This window comes from Camelus dromedarius, chromosome 14, assembly GCF_036321535.1.
Source record: "Camelus dromedarius isolate mCamDro1 chromosome 14, mCamDro1.pat, whole genome shotgun sequence".
NCBI lineage: Eukaryota > Metazoa > Chordata > Mammalia > Artiodactyla > Camelidae > Camelus > Camelus dromedarius.
The window spans coordinates 21,628,607-21,655,480 of record NC_087449.1 but is presented as its reverse complement, the minus strand read 5'-3'; the positions used below and the strand labels follow the sequence as shown (position 1 = coordinate 21,655,480).

At 43.9% G+C, this 26,874-nt stretch overlaps 1 long non-coding RNA gene across 1 annotated transcript; it reads left to right on the top strand.

Annotated features, from left to right (window-relative positions):
- Nucleotides 1-6,701: 6,701 nt before the first annotated feature.
- Nucleotides 6,702-22,447, top strand: LOC135322822 (uncharacterized). Its single transcript, XR_010383725.1, has 4 exons — nucleotides 6,702-6,900; nucleotides 9,365-9,559; nucleotides 22,124-22,157; nucleotides 22,241-22,447. It is a non-coding gene; the product is annotated as an uncharacterized LOC135322822 (long non-coding RNA).
- The last annotated feature ends 4,427 nt before the right edge of the window (nucleotides 22,448-26,874 follow it).

The window sequence follows — 26,874 nt, the reverse complement described above, 5'->3', positions numbered from 1 at the left end:
GAGGAGGTGAAAAAATGCAGGCAGTGAGACCAGACAGGAAGCTCAGTTACAAAGAGGAAGATTGAGATGAGCTGAGGGAAGGAACAGAGAGGGACCACTGATAACGTCTGCTTCGGGGGGCAGAAGTGATGTGGTCCAAAACCCGCTGGGGGAATTACTCTTAGAAGAAGGGCCACGTCCTCCAGTTTACCAAAAAAGGAGGGGTACAGGTGTACGTGGACTTGTGAGTTCAGTGAAGGAAAGTTGAAAGAGTTCCTTCTTCTGGTATCTTTGATTTTCTTTTAACAAAAGAATATTAGCCTGTTCTCACTTACTATGTCTTTTAACCAAGCAGAATATTTGGTTAAAATCCAATTAAAACACTTTCAGAGGATACTAAAGACACTCAACCATCCAATTGTTGGGGGAAAATTGAGCCTGAAGAAATGATAACTCTACTTGGAGAAGAGAAATAGAAGCAATGTTTAAAAATGTTTAAGTAATTTTTATGTAGAAAGAAAGTTAGTGTGTCCTTAATTATAGTAAGTGTGGGACCCAAGCCAATGGAAGATATAGGAAGGTTTTTTTGGACTCAGAATTATGACAAAGTAGATTTTCTAATTGTTCTTGCTGCCCGAAGATGGAATAATATGATCAAAGATGTGATGAAGACATTAGAAGTGGGGTGTTCAAGGAGACTTTTACTTGTTGAGGCTGATGCAAAGGGGGTGTTACAGAAACGACAGGCCAGCCAAGAAACAAGCACCACTCGGAGGGTTGGAGTACTCAGATGTATTACGCCGGCGGGCTCAGAGGGTCTTCTGCTCTGAAGCTCTGAGCACCTCCAAGACGTGCGCGTGAGGTTTTATAGGGTTAAGTACAAGCTTGGGGTATTCGGCCAATAGGCATGGAACAGCTTTAGCAGCATCATTATCACAAAAGTGGAGGCAGGGAGGCAGCAAACCAACATTCCAAAGCCAGATATATCTCTTTGAAAATCCGGCTGGCTAGCAAAAAACATGAACAGCAAACCAACACTAATTAACTTAGATTTACGAGTTAGTCCAGCAGAACTCAGATCAGTATTCCGATACTTAGATTTGTGAGTTATCTTGTTAGCCCAGCCTGGCTTTTCCTTCACAGGGGAAGTTCAAATACGAGATGAGAAGTTGGATGCTGGGAGTTTCTATTTCTTTGACTGTTTTTTTTTTTTTTTTTTATCTCCTTTACAACACAAACACCATTTGTTCTCTCCCTCTTCAGCATGAAGTTCATTCTCCCTCATAGGATAGAAAGATGGGCAAGTAGGAAAGAAAGAGAAGATAGGAAGTGAGAATGATCAGATTAGAGTTTTCCGGTGAAGTGTATTACTTCTACACTATTGACCAAGCGGTAAGACTTCCCTGTCCTTCCTTGATTGTGTGTGTTTTCTTTGGCTTGATTTTCATCAGCGTTTTGAAGACTTCCCTCTATTATCCCTGGCAATTTTCCTAGCTTATTCTCATCATTTGCTTGCTAAGCATATTCATTAAATGACTTTCTTGACTTGTCTCTTACAGTCTCAAACTTTTATATTCATTCTGGTAAAGTTGTTCCTGTTCTTACCATTTTTTAAAATACCTATTATGTTACAAACTGAACTCTTCCGAGCATCCTTGTGCATTCAACTGAGTTTTTTTTTTTTTTCATTTCCTTTCTAAAATCCAGGAATAATGACCATTTGTATAGCACTTTATAAACATTACAGTAGCTGTTCATAGACATCACTGCATTTGATTATCACAAAGACTCCTTGAGATGCAAATTATGTGCCGTCAGCTTTGACAGCATCACCACTACCAAGACCACAATCATCTCCACCAGCTCTATTGTAAAGACAGAGGCTCTGAGAAAACTAGGGAAGTGCCTCAAGTCATTCCACCGGACAGATGAAAAGCTGAGACGCCAACTGAGACCTACAGGGCCTGAAAGTCTGGCTCTCCCTGTATGCAAAGCCACTGCCCAGGGGCTTGTTTCCTCAATTACTGTGAATTTGGAGTTGGCACGGTCTCCTTCTCCAAAACTGCCTGCTGTTTCCTCCTTAACAAGCTCTTCCTTTTTGTTTGCAAATACATGGAACTGCTGTACCCTTCATTACGTCCTTAGTTATAATGTTTACTGAATTATTGGAAAAACTTTCTGACAGCCTCCTTTATCAAATTCTCTTGAATTTAATGTTTCTCCAGTAGTGTGAGCCATCTCCTCTGAGTCAAATTATTTCTGCCCCTTTTGAGCTCTCTGGGTCTAAATTGTCCCTCTCAGAGGCATATAAATACCCACCCTGACAGTGTGCCTACCCTTTCAGTCTGTTGATCAATCAGTCAGTCAAGAGCTGTTTACTGAATGCCTGACACATGCCAAGCACTGTTTGAGCTCTTGGGATAGACTGGTGAAAAACAAAAGAAATACATAAACCGTATAAAGAAACAATAATCAAGTAATTGCAAAAATAAATGTCAGTCAAGTATTTGTCCTTATGTTGTTATCACTTTTATTTTTCCCTTTGTTAGGTCTTTTGTAGTTAATATGACAAAACTACCCTAGAAATGTATGTCTAACGTACTACAACTATTCCACAATGTACCTTATTCCCTTAGAAACCATCTTATCCATTTCACAGGCACAAAGAGCTTTAGTTAGAAGGGAACTTTGAAATTAGCCAGTCTGGTACTTCTCAAACTTGAATGTACATACAAATTGACTGGGAATTTATTAAAATGCAGCTTCTGAATCAATAGCTCTTGGGTGAGGCATGAAGAGTCTGTATTTTTGGCAAGCTCCCAGATGATTCTGGTACATGGTCAATACTCTGAAGATCAAAGACCTAGTCCTCTGGTTTACAAGAAGGCATAGCCATCAGAATACCTTGCTTTTGCAAAATACAAATTCTGAATCAGACTTTATCAGGAGCTGGAACGTTTGGAATTTGAAAAGGCAGTCTCAGACTTTTACTTCCAGTTAATGTAAATTAACTAGGTTTATCATCCTGCCTGAAACCACCAAAAAAAAAAAAAAAAACTTGACAAATTATAATATAATGGTTTTCAAAACCCTAGGTATTAGTCAATGAAGAAAAGTGATCTCTGAGAAACAGCAAACAAGTGAGGTGAGCCCAACAATCTCCCATGAGAGAATTTCCAAGCCAAGTAACCCAAGAAGAGCCCAGCTGACTCCCTGAGTTGAAGAGGCAGAACTGAGAGTCAGGGGAGAACAAGGTGGCTAGAGTTCTCAGGATGGAGTACCAGAAAGGAGAGACTTGCACAGAGAAAGAACTTCAGACTTCTGAAGAAAGCCCTTCTCAAGCTTATGGGAGACTGTTGATCAGCAGAGACCTATGAGAAAACAACCCAAGACAAGGGTAAGAATTGTTGGAACAGATAAGAGGTAGCAGTGCCCTGTGCTCACATAGAGCTGGAAAGAGTGCATATACCTACCAGCCAAACTGGAAAAAATCTCATGATTCATGGGGCATTAGAGTACTCAGGAAGAAACTGCGCCGTGTGAGGAATAATCAGCCTAGACTGCAGCACTGCTACGGTCTCATCTAATAAATCTTAAAAGAAAGACTATAGAAGGTGTTTTCAAATATCTGCATCACAGAATAACGCTCAAGAATATTTATAGGAATACAAAGTATCCAGCACCAAACAAGGAAAAATTCAAAATGTGTGGCATCTATTGAAAATTTGTCAGGCATGGAAAGAAGTAAGAGACTATAACCCACAATGAAGAAATGCAGAAATATCAGAATTAGGAGATAGGAATACAGTTAATGCTGGATTCCTTATGTTCAAAATGTTAAGAAGAGATAAGAAAGATCTAAAAATACATTACATAGGATTAATAGCAGATTAGACATTACAGAAGAAAAGATTAATAAACTTAAAGACTGTGATGGAGAGTATTCAAAATGAAACACAAAAAGAGGAGAATTAGAAAAAAAAAAAAAAAGAAATGAACAACTCATCACTGCGCTTTGGGAACCTAGAGGGGCTAATCATATGTGGATGGATTCCCTGAGGGAGGGGGAGGGGGTCATTAGAATACTTTTAAAAATAAATTCTGGAAAATCTCCAAATTTGATGAAAACTATAAGCCCACATATATAAGAAGCTCAGCAAGGCCCAAGAACAAGAAACTTGAAGAAAACAACATCAAAGCACATCATAATCAAATTGCTTAAAGCCAGTGATTAAAAAGATTTTTTTAAAGCAGCCAAAGTGGGTGGGACTGGGAACCAGGTTATGTACAGGGGAGCAAAGATACACATGTGCACAGATTTCTTGTCAGAAATAATGGAAGCAAGGGGACAATGGAACAACACCTTTAAAGTACTGGAAGAAAAACTGTTAGCCAAGAATTCTACACCAAGTGGAAAGACCTCTCAAATATGAAGCAGAAACAAAGGCTTTTTCAGACATACAAAAGGTGGAAGATCACTTGGCCAATGGACTCACACTGCAAGAAATGTTAGAGGAAATCCTCACGCAACAGGAAGAGGAAACCAGATGGAAACTTGGCTCTACACCAAGAAATGAGGAGCACCAGAAATGGTCAGTATACCATTAAATATATACTCTTTTCTTGTTTAAAAAAAAAAAAAAAACCTCTTTAAAAGCTAATTGCCTCGTTAAGCAAAAATGAAAACAATGTAGCATGGAGTTTCTGAGATATGTAAAAGTAAAATGAATGACAACTATAGTAACAAATATCGAGAGTGAAGAAATAAAAGTGCACTCTTGTAAGGCTTTTCTTATGTGTGTATGTAAAAAAGGACATCTTTAGATCAAAACCAATGTCAGCATTTTTGACAACAAACCTTTAACATTTACCTAGCTTAAAGCTAACAACTTTTTATACCATTTCGACTCCATCATTTTTCCAGAAGTACAGTTTGTTACCAATGTATTTTGAAGAATGTATAAGAATGCTACATTGCTAAAAGCTTTATATTCAATGATAATAATAATAATTAACTAACTAAATATATATATATATATATATATATATATATATATATATATATATATATATATATATATATATATATACACATAGAGAGAGAGAAAGAGAAGGAGAGAGAGCGCACGGGAAACAGGTTGACTTCACAGAGCCCACCATTAATGGGGGTAGGAGGCAGGTAAGGGAATCTTTCCTTACTACACAGTGGGGAAAGTACCATGTTAGCAGAAAACAGAAGGTGTTATGAAACCACAGAGAGAAGCTTTAGCTAGGTCTCCTTAAGAAGCTGGAAGAGATGTGGCAAGTATTCTGGGAAAAGCTGATTAGAATTCTGCAGTTGCTTCATAAGTTAGTCTGTCTTTTAAGGTTTGATTGAAATCATGCATGTCTGTGCTTGGCAGCCACATGCACGTGTGCGTGGGGCCACGTGCTACCTACACAAAGGGTTGGCAAATGGAACGTACTCAAATATTTGACAAGTCAACAGACACGTACACACACACGCACATTTAGCCCACCAGAAACTGTCTTTAACTTTTTATTTTCTGCTTCTATTTCTCTCCACACACGTGGCAGTAGCTGCAGCTGCCCTGGCTTGGACCTGATGGTTGAGCTTTCTTCTCAACCTGGTTTACAAACTTATCACCGACACACCTGCTTTCGGAGCGGTAATAGTTTCCAAGGGCCGCCATAACAAGTGACCACAAACTTGGTGGCTTACAACAACAGAAATGTGTTCTTTCACGGTCTGGATGCCAGAATTCTAAAATCAAGTTGCTGGCAGAGCTGTGCTCTCTCCAAAGGCTCTGAGGAAGAATCCTCCTTGCCTCTCCCAGCTGCTGCCCGCTCCTGGGCTCCTGCTCTCGCAGCTCCAGTCTCTGCCTCTGTCTTCACACTGCCTTCTCTTCTGTGTCGGCTTCTCTCTTATCAGGACACCCATCACTGGTTGTAGGGCTCACCTGATAATCCAGGAGGATCTCATCCTGAGATCCTTAATTATACCTGCAAAGACCCTTTTCCCAAATCAGGTCACATTTATTGACTCCGGGGCTATAAAGCTAACATCTTTGAGGGACCCACCGTTCAACTCACTGGCACTCCGGAGGCATTCCCAGGAGGGTCAGGTCCTGGATGAGGAGAGGAAGGCCCTCGACTCAGCTGCAAGATTTAAGAGAGTGCAAAAAAACCAAACCAAACCAAAACAAAATCCTCAGCAGTAGAAATAAATAGTAAATTAATAATAGAAACACACATGTTAATAAAATATTTCCAAAAATCAAAATGAGAGCCTAAGTCAATAATTTAAAAAAACAACATTAAAATCTGAAATAAAGACAGGGTCAGTGTTACTGATTTTTTTTCCTATTGGGTCTCTTACAGGGCTTAGCATGCGGCTCACTTCCAGAAACAGTCAAGCCTCTGATGGACTGTGAAGATGAGCTGAGCCAAACCCACCATTTCCCCCATCACAGTTCAGATCACCCTTCCCAGAAACACTGCTCTCAGGAGCTTTTACTCAGGAGACCAGGCCACTAGGCGCTGGGCTTCTCGCTTCTAAAGCAGGCTTGTTTGTCTTATGAATTGTGCAAACACCTCCTGAGAAGCTAATTAAAATGGAAGCCCACGCTGCCAAATCCGGGAAGCCTCCAAGGGAGCGTCACAAGGCTGCCAGAAAAGGTTATTAACACACACACCCCACCTCTCACTGTGGCTGAAGCAGGCAGAGGGCTCTGAAGGACAAACTTGGAAAGGTGACTTTAAGTCAGAAGCTGCTGGGCCCCAGTGCCCAGCACAGCACTGGGCAAATGGAGGGCACCCAATGTGTGCACGGATGAACGCTGGACATGTGATGGGTGGCTGGAGCTTAGGAGCAGGAATAAAACTGAATGTCCTGTCTGGGAGTCTGTTTCTGTGTTGTAAGTAAGTTCATTTGTGTATTTTTTTAGATTCTGTATATATGTGATCTCATATGGTATTTGTCTTTCTCTTTCTGGCTTCCTTCACTTAGTGTGATGATCTCCAGGTCCATCCATGTCACTGTATTATTTTATTCTTTTTATGGCTGAGTAGTATTCCACACAAAACAAACTTATGGTTAGTACCAGCAGGGGAGGAAGAGGGTAGGGATAAATTCAGAGTTCAGGATTTGCAGATACATACTACTATATATAAAATTGATAAACAACAAGGTCTTACTGTATAGCACAGGAAACTATATTCAATAGCTTGTAATAGCCTATAATGAAAAAGAATATGAAAAGGAATATATATATATATGTATTATATATGTAAATAAAACTGAACCACTATGCCATACACCAGAAATTAACACAACATTGTAAACCAACCATACTTCAACAACAAAAAGTTTTAAAAATAAATTAAAAAAACCAATGCCCTGCTGCCCAGCACCACTAAGAGAGAAGAAATGCTATTTACGTATGATTTGTATGCTCTCACCTAAAGCTAAATTATTACCATTGATTATTTAATGCTAAATGACCAGTATGAAAACAATAATGTTTAAAGCTAAATAAGCAGCATGAAATAACAACCACAGAGGAAGTGTAATGAAAAATATAATTGCACTTACAAGAGTATAGCAAAAGTATTTAAAAATATGTAGGAACATCCTTAAGAGGAAATAGATAGGCACTATAAGAAAAAAATTGGAGATTTTACCGAAGGGCATAAAGGAAGACTTTACTAGGTGCCAATATACACTATACTCCTGGGTGGTAAACTCAATATCATAATAATCTAAACTCACCTCAAGTTCATGTATGAACTTCATGTAATTTCAAAAAAGAATCGATGGTAGTTTGGGAGGGAAATTTAACAAACTGATTTTAAAATTCATCTGAAAGGACAAAGCAGTGAGAATAGCTGAAGAAGTTTTGAAAGAAAAAGTTATGAACAACATGAACCTCTGGGTCATTAAAATTATGGTAAGACTATAAGAATTAAGACTAGGGACAGTGTTACAGGGTAAGAAAATGGACCTATGTAGCAGCAGAGAAAGGCTGGAAACTGAGCTTTTTATATTTAAGGACCCTGTTGCAGCCCTGGTGCTTTGGGAACATGAAAGGCCAGTGGCAATTTTCCCATTCATCTCAAGCTCTGGCCATTCCTTCTCGACACCTTAAAACTCCAAAGTGGAGGGTATCACCAAGACCCGAGGACTGCGGGAAGTGGAAAGCAGGGTTGGGCAATGGGAGGGGGAAGGAAACTGACAAAGCAAGGCCCAGGCCCGGACAGAGGATGAGCAGTCACCGACCGAGGCGGGTGAACTGGCCCAGAGAACAGAAGCACGTCCTGAAGGACCAGAGCCAGATTCATCAGCTGCCTCCAGCCTCAGGCCTGGACTGGCCCGGACTAACTTGGACATTCTCAGTAGGAGTGTCTAGATCGCCAAGCCCGTATTCCTGCCCTAGTGTGCGTTTTCTCCTCGTGTGGCTGAGAGTGGATGGCTAACAGGGCTACTCTACAGCTGCAAAAGAAAAGGGTGAAGTTGAGACTAAACCAAGAGAGGAAGTGGCAGAACTTTGCTGAGAAGAATTCTCAGCTGTGAGAAAAATCTCCCAGGAGGGCTGCACGGAGGCCTGGCCCCAGCTGCTGGGCCGAGAGCGGCCAGCTCAGTTCATGGATGTCAGACATGCCTGGGTGGTGGGTGAGCTTAGGATGGGAGGCCTGTGTTCATGTCCCAGCTCCACTGCTTCCTAGTGCTGATGGGCAAGTTACTTATCCTCTCCAAGTCTCAGTTTTCTCATATGTAAAATGGGGTGAATAATAATCCCCAACTTGTAGCGTTTGGAGAAGAAAAAATGATACCTTGTGTAGAGTCTGAGTAGCACTGAATTATTATTTTTTCTTTCTCTTTTCATCTTCCTGGGAGCCAGATCCATTATTTGCATTTATATTAGAAGAGAAGTGGGGCAGGGAAATAGCTCGGTGGTAGAGTGTGTGCTTAGCATGCACGAGGTCCTGGGTTCAATCCCCAGTACCTCCATTTAAAAAAAAAAAAAAAAAAGAAGAGAAGAGGAAAGGAATAAGTGAAAAGCTACCGATTGAGTTTCTGCCTCATGCTTTTACTCTCTAAATTACCTTCTTAATCTTCCCCGGGGCCCTGTGAGGAGGGCATTAAGATCTCTCACTGGCAAAGTTGTAACTCAGAGAGGCTAAGTCACTTGTGTAAGATCTTAAGGCAAAGAATCCTGTTTACCTCCTGCCTGTTCCAGCGGTGAGGGTTCCCCCAGCCTGTGCTGCCTTCCCAGGCCCAAGTCTTCACGAGCCTGGTGCCACGGCCTCTGCACTCCTGCTGACAGGGGCCCCGGCTCCTCTCCCCTCAGTCTTGCAGACCTGAAATGTGGTCCTTGTTTTACAGGGCAAGCTGACCCAGGCCAGGACATTGCCCAATGTGCCATACCTGGGCTCGGGACTGCGGCAAGTCACAGGCACCCTTTGGACAGAGTCCACTGCCTAGCAAAACATGGGACTTCAGAGGAAAGCCCTGATCAGAGAAATCCTTGTGTGCTTCTCACCCCCAGGGAGTTCCTGGAGCTGAAGGAAGCCTGGCCAGGTACCAAGGACCCGGAGGGTTCACTGAGCAGATGTCAGAAAATTTTTTTTTCTCTTAAACCACCACTCTGGATGTTGCTATGTGAAGGAGGTTCCTAGAGAGACATTCATGACAGTTCTAAAGGGCAGGGGCAGCTTGGCTGGAGCCCTGTTTGCTAAACTCAATCACCAAGACTCCCTCCTATTCAAAGGAGCAGTGCTCCCCTCCCCCATGCTGGGCTCCGCATTTCTGGAAACTCAGGCTTTGCTCTCTAAGAGCCTCCGATGTGTTGAAACCCTGTAGAATTCAGGGGAAATCTGTGCTGGGTGAGAGCCTATGCCGTTATCCTGCTGGGAATTTCCAGCTGCGTGTGGGCTCAGCGTCAACAGTTTTTATCTGAGAAACTCTGGAGCAGGACAATGGCCAGCGTTCTCTTTACCCAGTCCTGGTTATCGCCAAGAAAACTCAAAGTTTACATATTTCTAGAAGAAAGAGAAATTGCGCTAGACTGATTGTCATGAAAGGAAAGGGCCAGCCTTTGTCTGTCAGATGCCCAGGGTATACAGGGGTTTCACACCCGTCCTCTCACTTGCCTTTCACCCTGGAGGCCGGGGGCATGATCAGCGAATAGTAAAACCGGGAGATTTTTCTCTTTTCAAAGCTAATGATCTTTCCACTGCCTATGATTCCTTGCTAATTTTCCAGCCAAGAGTTAGTATCGTGTAGTGGTCTAAGAGTATAAGCTGACTGCGTTTAAATCCTGGCCCAATCATGATCAGCTGTGTGACTTTGGGCAAGTTACTTAATCTCTCTGAACTTCAGTTTCCTCATAAGTAAAATGAGGCTGTTAATATTAGAGCTTGCTTCATAGGGCTCTTGTGAGTTTAAAATGGGTTAATATGGGGGGAATATTTAGAACCATGGGCCATGACATAATGCCAGCTATTTTAATCATATAAATTGATTGAAGAAACTCACTATTGTTTTCCCAAGTATGCCGTGTTCCCCCGGGGAAAGGAAGAATTCTGGTACAACAGGCCAGTCTCTGTGCTGGGTCGGTGCTTCAGATTCATTAGCCTTCATGTCTCCCCAGCAATTCTGTGAGGGAGGGATTTTACAGATGAGGAATTTGATCAGCTGCACAAAAAAAAGTTCTATAGTGCTCAAAGTGATAGATGGGTCTCTGATCTGGTCTAGCTGGGGCTTGAGAGACAGTAGGAAGAGGTCTAAAGGAAGAAGAGAAGTTACCAGGTAAAGAAGGAGAGAATAAATGTTACAGAGAGAAAGGGCAGCATGTGCAAAGGCCCTGAGGGGCAAAGGAGCATAAACTATTTGAGGAACTGAAAGAGTCACACTGTGTCTAGAGGACAGAAATAGAGGGGAAAAGAGATTCAAGATAAAGTCGGAAAGCTAGGAAGGGGCCAGAGTGTGCAGAGCATTATGTGCACACATAAGATTAGTCTTTGAGCTAAGAGAGCGGAGAGAGATCTGGTTAAAAGGAATTAAGAATTTTTGATAGACTAAAAATTTAAGTGATCTGTTTAGGATACAGTTTATACGCCAGTACCCATCATGCTGTGAAGAGATGACAAACAGTCTGCCCCTTGCCTGCCAATTCTGGATAGTAATAATGTGCTAGGGGCTCTGTGGGTGGATCTGGATCCAGTAGAAATAAGTATTGTTGTCCATTAATGATGTGGGCCTGGGACAGGCCAGAGGTGGCCGTTCTAACTGAGGCTACAGAAAGCAAAGTGGCTCAGATTGATCCAAGATTGAGTCTCAGATCTGCCACTTGCTGTCTGTCAGAAGGTAGGCAGTTTACTTAATAACTCAGAAACTCAGCTTGCTTCCCAAGCCTTAGAATAGACAAAACGGCACTCACCTTCCAGAGATTTTGCGAGGATTGCAGGAACTAAAGTTAAACAATCTAGCACATGAGAGACTCCGTAATTACAAACTGCCTTCGTATGTAAAGGAAATTTGGGAATATAATGATGGGATAATAAAAGTGAAATTACCTTAAAGTGAGAAGGATGGAATAAAATTACCTTAAAGTGAGAAGGAAGGAAAGACCCGTTGATTTCATCTTTCCACAACAGATTTGTGACCTGTTTTCTGTGTACTGTGAAAACTCTCAGCACAGGGAACTGACAGCCAACACAGAGGCTCTGTTCAATCAGGCTTCCAGGACACAGCGGGATATTTTGGAGAATACCAGTTGGCTATGCACTAGACCTTTACGGAAACAACCAAGTGGGCAGTTTGGGGCTTTGCATTCATTCACCAGGTTTGATAAATGGGCTATTAACCCAATCACCTCAGTAATGTAAGAGAATGCAAACTGAAGCATTAAGATAGATTAGATCTTAGACACTGAAGCAAATTTGGAGTCTGTCCATCCACTGAGAAGCCCTGCAAACAGCAGCAGTCAGGAGCTCTCTGGATGACTCAAACACACTAAGGGGTGAATAGCTGGGGTGCTGCAGATTAAGAGAGGATTTGTGAAGGGGATTCCCTCAGAGAGAGCTAGCTGTTGTGAGCTCTCAGTGCCAGCTACCCCCAGGGTTTCCATGCATGCATAACCTGAAACAGGCAAGGAACAGAAAAGTCGCAGAGTTTCTTTAATTAACCATTAGCCTTTGAATACATAGGTGCTATAGCCCATAGGGCTGAGGAAGTTGCAAGTCTGTTGACGGAAACATTTTTTAAATTATCTTTGACAAGTATAGAGTAAGGCTCCAGAAGACTGGAAATAAGCAAAATGTCTCATTTTCAAAAAGCTGGACTTCAGAAATGATAAGCCTGTGCCATTGATTTGGGCAAAACCCTAGAGTGGATTTCTAAACATCTTGGCATGAAAATGGTCATCACTGGGAGCCAGCACTTGCCTGAGAGGGTTACTGGAGCAGCCTGATTAGGAACGTGCTAAAAATAATGTATTCTGATTTTACAGGGAGATTGACAATTAGGTTAATTGCAGAAATGTGGGTGCGTTGATAAGATGGAGTCATTGGTGATAACCACCTTACCCACATCCCTTCCTGGCTTTTTAGTCTATAAAGGTGTCCCTAGACCTGTGACACAGGTCTGTGGTTTTCAGTCCTGGTCGACTGTTAGAATAAACAGGGAAACTTAAAAAAAAAAAAATTAATATCTGGCCCTACCCTCGAAGACTCAGATTTCGTTTGTCCGGTGTTGCCTTCAGCCATTTGTATATTTCAGAAACAGTCTCCCATTATAACGTACAAACGCTTAGCACTATTTCCTTCATGTTGTGTTCCTAGCCGCAGACTTGACAATATATTTTTGAAGAACATATTGAATGAAGGCAGAGAAGCCACTGGTGTTTTAGTTGTAAGTAGATCAAAAATAGGGAGTGATGGAATTAAGTTTAAAATAAGCAAAGAAAAACTCTCATCGAGCTAGAAAAACGAGCAGAGACACTCACAAAGTGAAATGTCTTGTAACAGAGATACCGTGCGAATTAAATGAGTCAACACACGTAAAGAACTTAGAGCGGAATCAGGCACATAGTCAGGGTACCCAGTGCCACTGCCACAGCCAATCCTCTTACCGTAGAAGGTCCGTTCTAGCTCCACGTTGGAAAAACTGAGGCCCAAAGAACGTGCACCCAAGGCCATGGAGTAAGTGGCAAAGTAAGTGGGAGTCGCACTCAGTCCCACTGACTCCGATGCCCAAGCTCTTATTTACGATCCTGAGTTTTAGAGTTAAAATTGATTTTAGGGCTGAAAGGAGTGCTGGACATCACTTTATACATTTTAGAGAGGGAAACTGAGACTCAGAGAGGTTAACTTGCCCAAGGGCACATACAGGGATAAAGCCAAGACTTGGAAGTAAGTTTGAATTAAAATACGTGCACACACACACACACACACACACACACACAAATTGATGGGAGGGGAAAAAAAGAGAGAGAGAGAGAGAGGGAAAAAGCAAAGGCAGGCAGCAGACAGGCAGTTCCTGTGTTTAGGGACCTCTCCAAAGCAAAAGAAATCTGGGAGGGTTCTGGCTTATCCCACAGAAATGGAATGTATCACAGAGAGCTCTGGCTCTGATTAGGGAAAACCCCAAGCAAGCTTCTGAGAAATGCTCACAAAGCGGCCCTTCTGTGTTCCCACAGACAAACCGGATTTTTCTGAGCTGAACAGTTTAATTAAAAAGGTGAACTCCCATGTCTAGGAGAGTCAAGGGATAAGAGCTGAAGTTTGTGTTCATTGGCAAAGCACATTCCTGGCCCAGAGATATGAAGAAGGATATTGCAGGTGTCTTATAACAAAACACAAGAGCTTTGACAAGGAGCTAGTTCAGGACTGCCTAACGTGAGTGTGAGCGGTGGCCAGCTCTCACTACTTGTTACTGAAATACCTTTAGGCCCCAGAGAGTGCACCCCAGTGGTTAGGGGTCACGGGGGCAAGGGGTGGGGGTCCCATATGTACTCTTGAATAAATCTTTTTTTTACTACTATGTTGCTTCTACTCCATTTTTCTTCTTCTCTTCTAGCATTCCCTTTCCATGAGACTTTCATTCCATGTGATGGAGTTGCCCCACTCACTAGTGAGCATGGGGATTTAATGAGATGACACACAGTGCACTCTCAACAAATCAAAGGGAGAGAGAGTTGTTTTCTATTGATGATGGTGATTCAGACTTTAAATGCAGAAGGGCAACCCAGTCAGGATGCAATAACAGTTACAGGTAGGAGTCACTCTGTGTTACAGGGCTTTTTAAACCGACTCCTGGTAAACACTTGACCTAAAGGCACCTAGAAGCCAGATTCCTCCAGCTTGCACGTCTCAGCTCAGCCACTTTGGAGAATGAGGTTAAAGACAGTGATGCTTAGAAGGTACATGCCGAGGGCCCGGGTCTGAGCTAAGTGCCCTGGACATGGGACCTCTCTTAGTCCTCACAGCAGCCTGTGAAGCCAGGAGCCTTACTAGCACCCCTGTTGGACAGAAGGGGAAATAAAATGGAGTTAAAGAACCTGCCCAAGGAAGTCAGTTTTCTGATTCCAAGACATGTCCTTGCCTCTTCCTGACATCTCGGGACTCTCTGGAGGAGGGCCTCCTCCTCTTCCCCTGATGTGCTGAGACCCTAAAACCATCCCCGCATCCTGGCCTCCTGCGGGTCTAGACAGGGTGTTTTCCCTCTCGTGGGAGTCCGTGAATGACGAATTTAGCTTCTCAGCTCCACATCTTCCCTTCTGAACCAGACGGAGGACTCGTGACTCTGAGCACTGGGTCCCCAGGGAGGGCGTGTGCAAACACCAGCTGCCGCTGTGGCTCCTTCTGCACGCTCTGTCCTTGGAGGGACCTAGACCTGTGCTCTGCGGGGCGGAACACACTGTCCCCTTGTGGGTACAGAAGCGGTATCTGGGGGTCGTCCTGCATTGGTCAGGATGCCGACTTCTCTGCAGGAAAGGGCAGGCCCCCCTCACAAGTCCTGGAGCAGACAGGCCTGATGTTAGGTAGAAAGCTGCTACCAAGAGGTGGTGCTGTGGATGGCACTGCCTCTCCCAGCCCAGCTGATTTGCCTCATTTCTTCTCTCTAGAAGGGAGGCAACAGATACCAAAATCTGTTCCTCCTGTTGGCAGCCAAGAAGGTACAGTCTTAGCAGAACATGCCTTTGCATTTGGGGGAAAAAACCTTGATCAATTCCCCCAGGTCTGAGGCAGGATTTCCTCTCCAGGTTTCTGTGTAAGCTTTTGAAAAGTGCATCTGACTGAGCTGCACTGTATGTGTCTCAAACTTGCAAGTCCTGCGCCAGCCACACATGAGGAGGTCTGCCACTTCCGTGAATCCTCAGGGCCTTCCAGGAAATATTTGCCTTGATCACACATTATTTTAAGATTCTCATAGAACTGTCTAGAGTCTATATTAAGGATTTCGTAGGAAGATATCTTTGATCTTCCTTCATCATACAGGCCAACTTCTGGTCATCTAAGCCCTCAATACCGCAAGCCAAACAATTGTGAGCTGAGAGAGACTGAGCTGAAATCACCCAAAGTGCCATTAGTCAGATTCCCCGGAAACACATTCTGAGATATTCTTGGCAACATCTATAAGGGGTTGAGGGAACCAGGGGGAGAAGCTGAATTACTATGAAACAGAGAATTGAGCTGACTCTGGCCCTTCAGAGATGTCCTAAATTAGCTTCTGTGTACTTTGAACCTCTGCATGACCCACAGGCAGAGGGAGTGTGTGTGGAATCCTGGAGGAGGCGGTTACACTTGGCTGAGAGCAATTCTCCAAGGGGAAGTCAGCCATGGGGCCATGAGCAACCAACACTCCCAGCTGCTGGGGGCACTGAATGCCTTTGTTTTGAAGGTGGTTTGGGTGGCACTGAACAGTGTCCACGGCACAAACTTGCTCTCACATGTGGCCACAAACAGAGTCCTAGGGCAGGAAGGTGGATGGCCCGGGGTCACACGGTGAAGTGAGGGAATAGAGAACAGCACTCAGGGCTGTGGACTTCAAAGCAGCACTTTCCCTCCCACATCAGTCAGGACCTCATTTGCCGGGCATCTCTCAGGTGCTTGCTGGCCTGTTAAGCACATGACACGGATTTGCATATGCACTAATCAGATCAAAACCCAAACAGTGAGCATCATGATCTTCATTTCCCAGTGGAGGAAACTGAGGTCTCAAATGTATTTAGTAGCCCCGCAAAGTGTCTGGCGCAGACTGCACATCTCCAAAGCCTGTCCTCATCACCCCCGCCTCTACCCTTGTAATTCATTCAGCAGCTCCCTGCCTGTTGCCCTGATGGTCAACAATGAAATGGAGGCACAAGTCATCCTTCGCTGCCCAGCAATCCCTCACCCCTATGAGAACCGCTGTTTTGGTTACCATTGGTGATTCCTTTCTGGCTCATTGCAATTCCCATGCTTGAATAATGAAACAAATTTCTACTTTATCCAACAAAGGAGGCCCATGGATCACAACCCCGTGACTGGACATGGTTTCAGCCGTTCAACAAATGTTTCCTGGGTGCTCGCTCAGTGCAATACTACACAAAGCATTTTGCATTCCTTCTCTCTGACTGTGCCATGAGGTCAGTACTTTTATCTTTCATTCATAAAGGAGGAAAACAGGCTCAGAAAGTTTCATTGTTTTCCCAAGATCACACAGCCTGGATTTAAATGCAGATCTGCTTTGCTTCGACAGAACTGTCCTCATTCCCTGTCTGTTATTAAAGAAATATTTATTAAACGTCTGCACTACTCAGCCTTATGCGGATATGTGCTGGGGACAGAGGTCCACTCGGGACCCATGCTTGAGTTCCCTGTTATCACTGACATTGCATTCTAGGGCAGGAGTCATGAAGCAAATGCCTGCGGGGCCTTTAAGTGAAGTGGTTAGATGGGGAAGGTGGGGGAGTGGAGCGTTCATCCCTGGCTTCCCAGCCAAATGTTGCTCAGTGAGAATGTGGGCTCAGAGTTGCCAGATTTTCGTATGTATCAGAGGAGCCAGAAACCTGCATTGTGTGTGAAATACCTTGAAACTTTAAAGTTGGGAACTAATCCAACAGTTCTGTAATCACTAATGTGGGCTAAAAGCCGTACATACAGGCCCGGTCAAGCCCTGGTGTCCAAGAACGCCATCTGACACTGAGGCTCCGACGAGTCGGCCTGTCTGAGTCACTGTTCTCACACTGAAGGATCAAAAACACCCTATACTCTCCGCAAGTCTGGGGACATTGTCCATGTTCCAGGAAGCTTCAGCTAGCATCTCTAAGGTTTCTTGCTGGAGGAATCCTCCAGCCTCTGCAGATCATCTCTCTGATTCCTTGAAGCTCCATTTTCCTGAGCCTGGGCCATCAGCTGACCCACTGCTGTCAGGAAATAGCTTGATCGTGGGCGTCTGGAAACAGTAAGACAAGGCTACGTGACCACTGCTCACAGCCTCCTTCCCCCTTCTCGTTCCTGCTGCCACCAGATGGTTCTGAGATAATGCCACGTCTTTCCTGCAAGAAACAACATTCCTGAGCCATTCTGCTGATCCCCTCTGATCGTCCTGGGAATGCAGTTTCTCAGCCTCTCCCCTCTTGTCATTGCTTCCACTGTCTTATCTTCAGAGGCCTGGGGGACCTGAGCTGGTCACTTTCCAAGGAGAGTCAATCATCCCATGCCGGGAGCACAGGGGCTCACGTAGATGGTATAAACGTGCAATCTCGGAGTTCCGGCTCGCCCACGGATGCTTACAATGTGTTTATGACCCAAATTATTTACAATACCAGTCTCTCTCATTCTTTCTATGTTAAGATTCATGTTCTTTAATCAAACGAGTAGAGTTCTTGTCTCTCACACCTCCCCCCCCGGGAAGACAGAAACAAGATGATCTTAGCTCATAAACCTGACATCCAGCCAAGCTTTGATCTTTGGTCCCAGCCCTTCCCTCAGTCCTCAGCATGACTCCCGCCACAGTTAGACATCTCCTTCTAGCTCTGCTGATGGCACAAGAGACAAGGAGTGGAGATCAAATCAATAGTTACTGCCTGCTCCTGGATATTAATCAGTGGAAGGGAGCATTAAGCCTCAGAGATGAGATCATTACTGGCTGGAAGAAACAGCTGGCGGAAGAAGAGGGCACTATTATTCTGGACGGTGCATCTCTTTTCAGTGTGAAACTGATGGCCGACAGGTAAAGACCTGAGGGTTTCAAACCCAGAGGATAAGGAAGATACTCTGAATACATCGCTTGACACAGGTCACTTTTGACACATGGAATTTTCACATTTGGGGTTTCAGTTATTTTCACACTACCCTCCAAAGGCCATGTTATGCTATCTTTTAAAAAAGTTTGCTGAAGCACCAATTTGGATCATATTCTGAAAAGCAAGTTATTTAGCTAATGAGTGAGCTTAGCTGACTGCCTGGCATCAGGTTCTCTGTGGAGCTGTAGCTCCACTTGGTACGTGATTTCACTTTTCCCTCACAAAGAGCCCTGGTGGGCAGATACTATTACCCGCACTTCAGTGTGCAGGAGATCGCGGGCTATGGCAAGATGCACGAAGATGAGGATTTGAGAAAGCCTCAGAAAGTTTCTCATTTGCATGTCAAGCGTCTACTAGACTCATTTTCCTCTTCTCTACTTGAAACAGTCCAGCTAAAAGAAAAAACATGAGTGCAGTAATTTGGAGAAAGTCTTATAAGTGTAACTCAAGCAACAACTGAGGCCTCTTAGCCTATAAAACCTAATTAGAGGACCACAGCCGCCCATTCTACCCTCGAGGACCACTTCCTCCCAGAGCCGTCTGCTGCTCCTCTGGGCAGTGTGCTCATGGGGTCAGCTCTCCTGAATACAAGCCTTGTCTCTATTCATTTGGGAATATCCACAGGCCAGCCCTTTCAAAGGTTTCTGTAAAACCCCAAACACATGTTTTAGGGTTTTGTAGACTTCGCAGAAGGTTTTTGTTTGCTTCGGGGGCTGGTAGATAAAGAGGAGATACCTGAGGAAGCCCCAGCACGCCACCATTTCACTCACCCTCCCCTCTCTCCTCCCTTTTAATACCCTCATCCTCCAAGCCCTCTGCGACTCATCCTCTCTCATCCTCTGTTACACAATCCTGGGTCCCTTTCTCTAAAGCAGCACCAGCCAGCCCTTAGATCTCAAGAGGCTTAGATTGGCCTCGAGGGAAGCTATCAGAGTGTTCGCCTGTGACAATGTTCTTGTGGAACACTGCAGCTGCTGAAAGAATGAAAATCTCCCCCTTTGGGAATATGATCACAGGAACTGTCCTAAAATGGAACAGGCTGGCCCAGGAAATAGGGAGATTGATGTCTCTAAACCAAACACATAGAGAACCATTTGGGGAGACATTAGAGAAGGATTTAGATGGATGATTATGCCAAGCTACCTTTAAGATCTTTCCAAACCAGAGATCCTTTAGTGCAGGAGTTCTGAGCACTCCCAGACTTTGACAGCAGACAGACCATGACTGGAGTCCGTGCTCCATCTCTCACTAGTGGTGGGAGTGTGGGTGTGTCATTTCTCCCCTCCGTGACTCACTTCCTACATCTGTAAGATGCAGAGGATAATTAATAAATGACAAAATGTTCCTCAGATATTTAGCACAATGCCTGCTACAAAGTAATAGTATCCTCAAAGAGGGCTGTTAATATTATTTTTATTTCATTGTCACTGTATTGTTGGTCGCTTGTCCAATCAGAGAGGCAGCAGAATTTAATGAAAGCTCAATCAGGAGTCAAAAGAAATAAACTCAAAACTCTAGTACCACTTCTGCTACATCATATCTGAGTGATGTTAAACAGACCGTTTGACTGATCTGGGCCTCAGTTTCCTCACTTGAAACTGTGGGGTGATGATCATGACCCTCTTTGACTACATCATATGATAGTCAGGAAAGTTACATGAGAAAATTAAGTCAACCATGCTTTGAAATTTTTCGTTACCTTAAAGTTTGGTCAAAATGGCAGAGTTTGCCATATCTGCCTTAGATGTCCATCTCACACTTTCTGAGTTCTTTTCTCCCCAGTGCTTTTGGCCTGTCCCCAGTTTTTCTGGGACCCATCTAGTCGTGCCAGCTTACTCATGGTCCTCGAGAAATAACCCCAAATCTACTCTACCCTCAATCCCTCCTCCCCACCTTACAAATCCTACTCTCTGCTGGTTCAGGAACTTATTAATGGCTTTGTAAGCTACCATTTTGAGAACAGATCTGTATTTTCAATAGGAATCTTCTAGAGACATTATCCCATAAACCACCAGGAAGATAAGGATGAGGGTATTATTTTAAAGAAGATGGATCTAATGGTGTCCTTCATCTAAAAGTAAGCCAGTTCCCCTCTGTCTTATGTCCTATTGGAGCTTCTGTCCAAAGCCCCTGTTGATCAGCTGTGAGATTCATGGACATGTACATCCTTGGAGCAGCTTTCATTTTACACCAAACCACCCCTTCTGTATGACCAGAGGCAGAGGTATAGACCAAATGACCTTGAGATGACCTTTCCTTTCAATTCTTGGAATCAGATACCAAAGAGATTACTAGCGAAGTGATTACAACCCTTTCTCAAACATTTACTAGACTCCTACAGTAAACCAGGCACCGTGCCAGGATCTGAGCGCACAAAGCTGAATGAATGTAAACCCAGCCAAAGAGAGGATGCTAACCTCTTTCCATGAAACTGATAGAAACGCCATTCATTCCTGATATTTGAAAGAAAAAAACAAAAACTAAAACTTTTACATGCAGTTTCTCAATTGCTCTCCAAATAACTCTGATCTTATAACTGATTTCCACATTTAACACAGGAGACATCTTGAGGGATTTGCCTAGTGTCAAAAAATCATTAAGTAGTAGAGATGGAATTTGCAGGGCAGGTACATTAAGTGACAAACCACTCATCTGTCCTTAGTCTCTGCCATTTGTCTTTGGGATTCTGGGCTTTTTAAAATCTTTAGTGCGAACCAAACAGAGAAGTGCATATTACATGATCCACTCACCCTAGTCCATCTCATGTATCAGATGCCCTCAGTCCTCAGCCTCTTGGGCTCTCTGCAGTGCAAGCCAGGCTTAAGGGGAGACAAGGGCAGATTTGCATGCTCAAAAAAGGCAACACAAACCGTGAGGGGTGTGTCACTTGCTTGGGTCACTGTCTTCCTCTTCATCCGGAGAGCCCTGATTTCACAGTGCATTTCAGAACGAAAATGGGAGAGTCATGCACAAAACCAGGAATCCAGTGTTAGAAGAGGCTTGAAGCTCTTGGGCTTCTTGGTTAGAGACAATAACTTGGACAGAGGGCTTTTAGCTCCTCCTTCAGGTCCAGAGAGGACGGTAGCTATCCACCGTTTCTATGACAACCACCTTCTGTTCTATAAGTAGATCTGCCCCAAGCACAGTAGACGCTTGTAATCGGTTCTTAATAAATGTTCACAAATGACTGATCGATGCCTGGAGATACATCTCCCTTCTCCAGTACACAGCTTACTCATTCCCAACAGTGAGTGGGTTTACAAGGGCCTCTTCTGCTTTAGAAGGAAATTTACTGCAGTGTTCATGGAAGCTAACAGAAGCAGATTTAAATCAACACCGTCTATGCTGCTATTGTCCAACTCTTTCTAAAACTAGTCTCTACCCAGCATGTCTCTAGGCCAAACCAGCTTGGGTCTCCATAATTCCATAACAAACCGTATTTTTCTGGCTTTTCCCCCACCTGCTGTTGCAATAATTCCAGCTTCTGCAAACGTCTTTCTGTTCATTCTGGGAGTCCCCCAGAAGTTGCCCATCTCGTATGGTGCTCTTGGCTACTACTTTCCTGTTTGGGCTTGTAGCAATGATGTCTTCAGTCATGACTAATGCCAAACACTCCGTGATATGATCTCATTTCCAGTCTGTTGTGACCCCTCTAGTCCAGGTGTGAGCTGACTTTGGCTCAGACGGTAGTCCTTACGTGGACACACCCTTGGCAGTCCTGACCACCTGTCCTCCATATGTGTTTAGAACTACATCCTAGGTCAACTGCAACTTAGACTGTCAAGCTGGAACTCCTGCTATAAGCTAAAACAAGCAAGTAACTACATTGGTTTTTTTTTTTTTTTTTCCAGTTGGAGCTGAACTAGTCTGGATTTGACCAAAGAGGTGATGCTAAGTATGCTGTCAACATCTGGGTCTCTTTTATTCCTGGTATAAGGAGTTAAACTTATCCTACTTCTCATTCATAGAGTGACTGGAGGAAGGAGAACTGAGCTCACTTACTCTCTCTCCCGGGGAAGGAAGACGGAGCGGAAACGTGGGGCATAATCCTTTGGTGGACCTGAGTGACATAATTTCTCTACCAGAAATTGAGATGCATGTTTGACGAGTGAGTTTATAAGGGTAATGGAACAGATGATTTGAAATGAAGTTTCTTTCAGATGCCGCATGTGTTTGTTATTCCCTGCCTTGCTCCAGAGAGCAGTGGGTGTAGCTGTCAGGGATACTTAAAAAGAGCAGAGAAATTGAAACAAGAAGCACACATGAATGAAAAAGACAAGCATGATTGGGACACAAAATGCAGTTGAAGTGAGGCTCATGCAAAAATGTCACTCAAGAGGATTTAAGCTTCCCAGCATTGATACATAAAAAGAAAACCTGGTTAGTTATGGGACCCCTAGATTTCTCAGGATTTATTTTACATTTCTCAAGAAAAGATAGCTATTCCTGATACCAAATAGAAATAAATTGCTCCCAAAGGGCCTTAGAAAGTGGGCTCTATCAGTAATTCTAAAAAATGTAGTCAACAAAACTAAAAAAAGCACTCAACGGGCAGAGGGTGATTGTAAGTACACAAATCACAGAGCAGGAGAATGGAAGATCAAAGGAGTCCTGGACAGAAACTGTAGGCTCCTGCCCATTTCTTCCCTTTCTTCCCCATCCCCTGCTGGCCTCTCCCTTTTGTGTTTTCCCTCCTCTATCCAACACTTCTCTTGCTACTTCTTTTTTTCTCGGTGGCTTTAGCCTTCTCCCAATCTCTCTCTCTCTCCTTCAGTAAAATTGTTTCCTTTTCCTGTCCTGAAGTTCAGAAAGGATGTTGCAAGTTCTGTGCCTGAAGGCTTTGAGTCCGACCTATTTCGGCCCAATCTTTATCCCTAAATATCCGTTCAACAGTTAGCAAGTTCTCTGAGTTCTAGCTCAGGTGAGCCCATCTAGTCCCAAGACTTGAAACGTCGGCTGTGTACTCATCTCTCATGTTTGCACACCTACCTGATCCTGACCTGTCCCCTGAAATCTCAGCTCATCCATCCATCCATCCAATGCCTTTGAACATCTCCATTCAGATGTCCAGGAAGCCCCTCAAAGTGTCCATATCCAAGTACCATGAGATCTGAGTTTTTCCTCCAAAGCTTCTCCTGCCCATGTCTTCAGCCCCTCATGAAATGATGTCTCCATTTACCCAGTTACTCAAGTCAGTTTTCTTTCCCACCCCCAATTGAAATCATTTGGAAACCTATCAGCTTCACCTTCAAAATAAAACCCCAAATCCAGCCATTTCTTTTCATCCCCAATGCCCTAGTCCAAGTTCTCACTCTCCTGTTCTGCTGCTAAAATAGTCTACACAACTTTCCTGTTTCGAAACTTTCGCCACTCCCAGGGTAATTCCCACTCAGCCTCAGCCAAAATCTAGTTAAAACTAAAGCAAATCACAGCACTCCCTTGCTCAAAACCGTCCAATGTTGCCCTTCTATTGAATAAAACTTAAATTCCTTATAGGGCATTGCTTCAAGACTGTATATGACCTGGCTTGATTGTCTCTCTGAACTCAACTCTAATCACTTTCCCCTTTATTTATTATGCTCCAGTCATTGTGGTCTTACTCCCAGAACAGGCCAAGTTCATTCCCATCTCAGGACCTTTGCACTTGTGCTTCCCACCACTTACAGCCTGGTTCCCCAGGGCTTCCTAGCAGTCATTCTCCCCTTCATTCTGGTGTATCAAACACCATGTCTGCAAAGAGGCCCTCCTCATCACCCATCCCATTACTTTCTGTCCCCTCCTTTGCTTTATTTTTCCTCATAGCACTTACTGCTTCAATTTATTTTACACCCTTATGTATTTGTCGACTATCTGTCTCCCTCAGGCAGAATATAAATTCCGTGGGGCAGAGGCCTTCCCTGTCTCATTCCTCCAGCACCTTCAGCACCTAGTGACGGGTGCCCACACCCGGCACATTAGATGAATTCAGTGCATCATGGCTGAGTGACCATTTGAATGTGCCAGACTCACAGTGGAAGCTGAGTATCTGTTAACTGAATGAGTAAACATCACAGGTGCTGGGGATATAACAGGAAACAGGCCTCCTTTGTGCACACGGCACTTAGCAGAAAAGGCAGCCATTCAGTACGTAATAACCATAAAGTAAGAAGAGGGTTACGATAGAGGACGTTCAGGGAAGTAGAAGGGGTCTCTAATCTAATCTGGTATAAAATTTAACACCTTAGGTCATGGCCTTAACAAATGAACCTCTCCCAGCCCTCGCAGCCACCTGTGTGAAGTGTGGATACTAATATTATCAGTCGTGTGGCTTTTGCAAGGAAGAGAGGGAAATACATGTAAATGCCGAGCACATAGTACCTGCTCAGTAAGTTTCAGTTACTACTGTTATTATGTTAACATCTGGTATACCTCAGATGTAATGGAACCCCCTCAGCATCTTTTGCTGCCTTCCTATCTTTGGGAGAATGGTTTACATTCTGATTTCTGCTCTGCCAACTTAGAAGGCAGAGTTTCTTTCCCAGCCTTTCTTGAAGCTTGGGTGTCAGTACAAGAAGCTGGGCTTCCCCCTGCAACCTCATGCTCTTTGATTAGGAAGAGAGCAATGTGATGATGCAGACACCCCGTCAACTTCAACTTTTAACAAAAAAGGGCAGCTGCAGTGTCCAGCTTTGGGGCACAGCACTGGCTGAAATTCGGGCATCCTCGGTGTAGCATCATCATTGGAGGCTGAGGTATTTATCTCCAGTCGTGGCACGTATTCTGGTTGCATATCTCCTCACCCTGATTCTCTGGCCCTCCTGGAGAGTTTGCAAGCTCCCTGAGGTCCTTAGGAAATTCCTTTTCTGCTTAGGTTAGTTAGGGTGGGTTCTGTGGTTACAGCTAAGAACCCAAGTGACGCATGGATGATCTGAATTATTAAGTGGTTGAGGACCCTATGCTGTACATCCCATGCTGGGTACTGATCAGGGGCTTGTGCTGTTTAAGGATCTGGAGGAAGGGACCCTAAGGTAAAGGAGCATTGCTCTCTCAAAGGCAACCTCCTCCAGGCAGCTGTTCCTGATGGCAGCTGAAGGAGCTCCCTCTCTCCTCTGCCTCTCGCGTGTTGATGCCTCTGTTAATCCTTGTCACAATCACCTGTCCTGGAACATATTATAACCTATGTCTCACCCTTATCCTCCCTTCCAGTCTGCATTCATTCGGCTTTCACTGAGCGTCTATTATGTGCCAGGCATTAAAGACACAGCTCATGTCCAGAAAATGTAGTTTCCCCCAATGACTAGCCTGCAAACAACAACTGAAAGGCCCTGTGGTGTTAGATCAGCAAGATGATGTAATGACTAAATGCTTCAGACTGACCTCCGTGTGAAGTCTGGCTCTGACATCGGCCGGTGATTTTTGTTAAATTATTTAGTCTCTTAAGCCTCCATTTCCTTATCTATAAAATAAAGATAACAATGATTAATACATAGGGTGGTTGTGAAAACTACATAAAATAATACATATGAATTACTCAACAGTGACTGATTCTTTGTAACGTTCAGTAATGTTAGTATCATTAACAGCAACAAGGATGTCTGAGGATGTCAGGAAATCCTTCAGAGAGGGGGAAGAAAGCTTGTTATTAATTAAAGGAAGCATTTTCCTAATCTCAGCAGGCAGGTACACCTGTTCATTTTGTTTCTTGGTCAACAATTATTCATTAAAGGAAAAAAAGGTTTCTTGTAACATCCTGGGATGAGAAATATCCTGTTTTGGTTCTTCTATTTTGCAAACAGAGAAAAATGCCAGAAGTTAATTAGCTCACTCAAGTATGTACTAGTTTTGTTGTTTAACCAATAAAGGTCTTCTGTGAGAAAAGACCACGCAGTAAATCTGTACTGAATACCTGCTCTGTGCAAAGCCTTGAGAAGGGCACAGAAACGCATCACTCCCTGGAGACAAGACTGTGCTCAGGGGGCGTGAGGAGACTGAGATAAGCACACAGCGGAGGCAGAAAAGTTCAAATGATGGTTTCACGGTGCTGGGCGAGGGCTCGTGGTCAAGAGCGAGCGGTGGTCAGAAAAGACGTCATGAAGGAGGTAGATTTTAAAGCTGTGCTTCAGTGAATGGAATTCAGACAGTGGGTACAGAGGGGTCACGGGGATAATTTCAAGAGGAAGAGGAGACACAAGCAAAGGGCTTGGCCGTGAAGACACACATGCTTACTCAGGAGACCTCAAGCAGTCAAATTCTCTTTGTGCAGAGCATTCTTATGGCGGATGCATGGACAATTAAGATTTGGAGACAATTGCTAGATTAAGGAGTTTGGATTTCATCCTACAAACCACCAACAGCTGTTGCATGGTTTTGATGGGCAGATTTTAGGGACACAAGCGGACTGTAAGAGGAGGACATATAGGACAAATTAGCAGAAGCAGGAATTCAGATCAGAAGTTATTGCCATCGTCCTGACATAAAACTGGTGTTGCTCTGGGAGTTAAAGGAAGGGGTGAATGAGGCAGCTAATTTGCCTGAATAATCAGGAGTGTTTAGTGACTGGTTAACTGCAGAGGGAGGTGAGCATTCCACGCAGCATGAGCTGGAGTGGCCCTCAGCCTTGCAG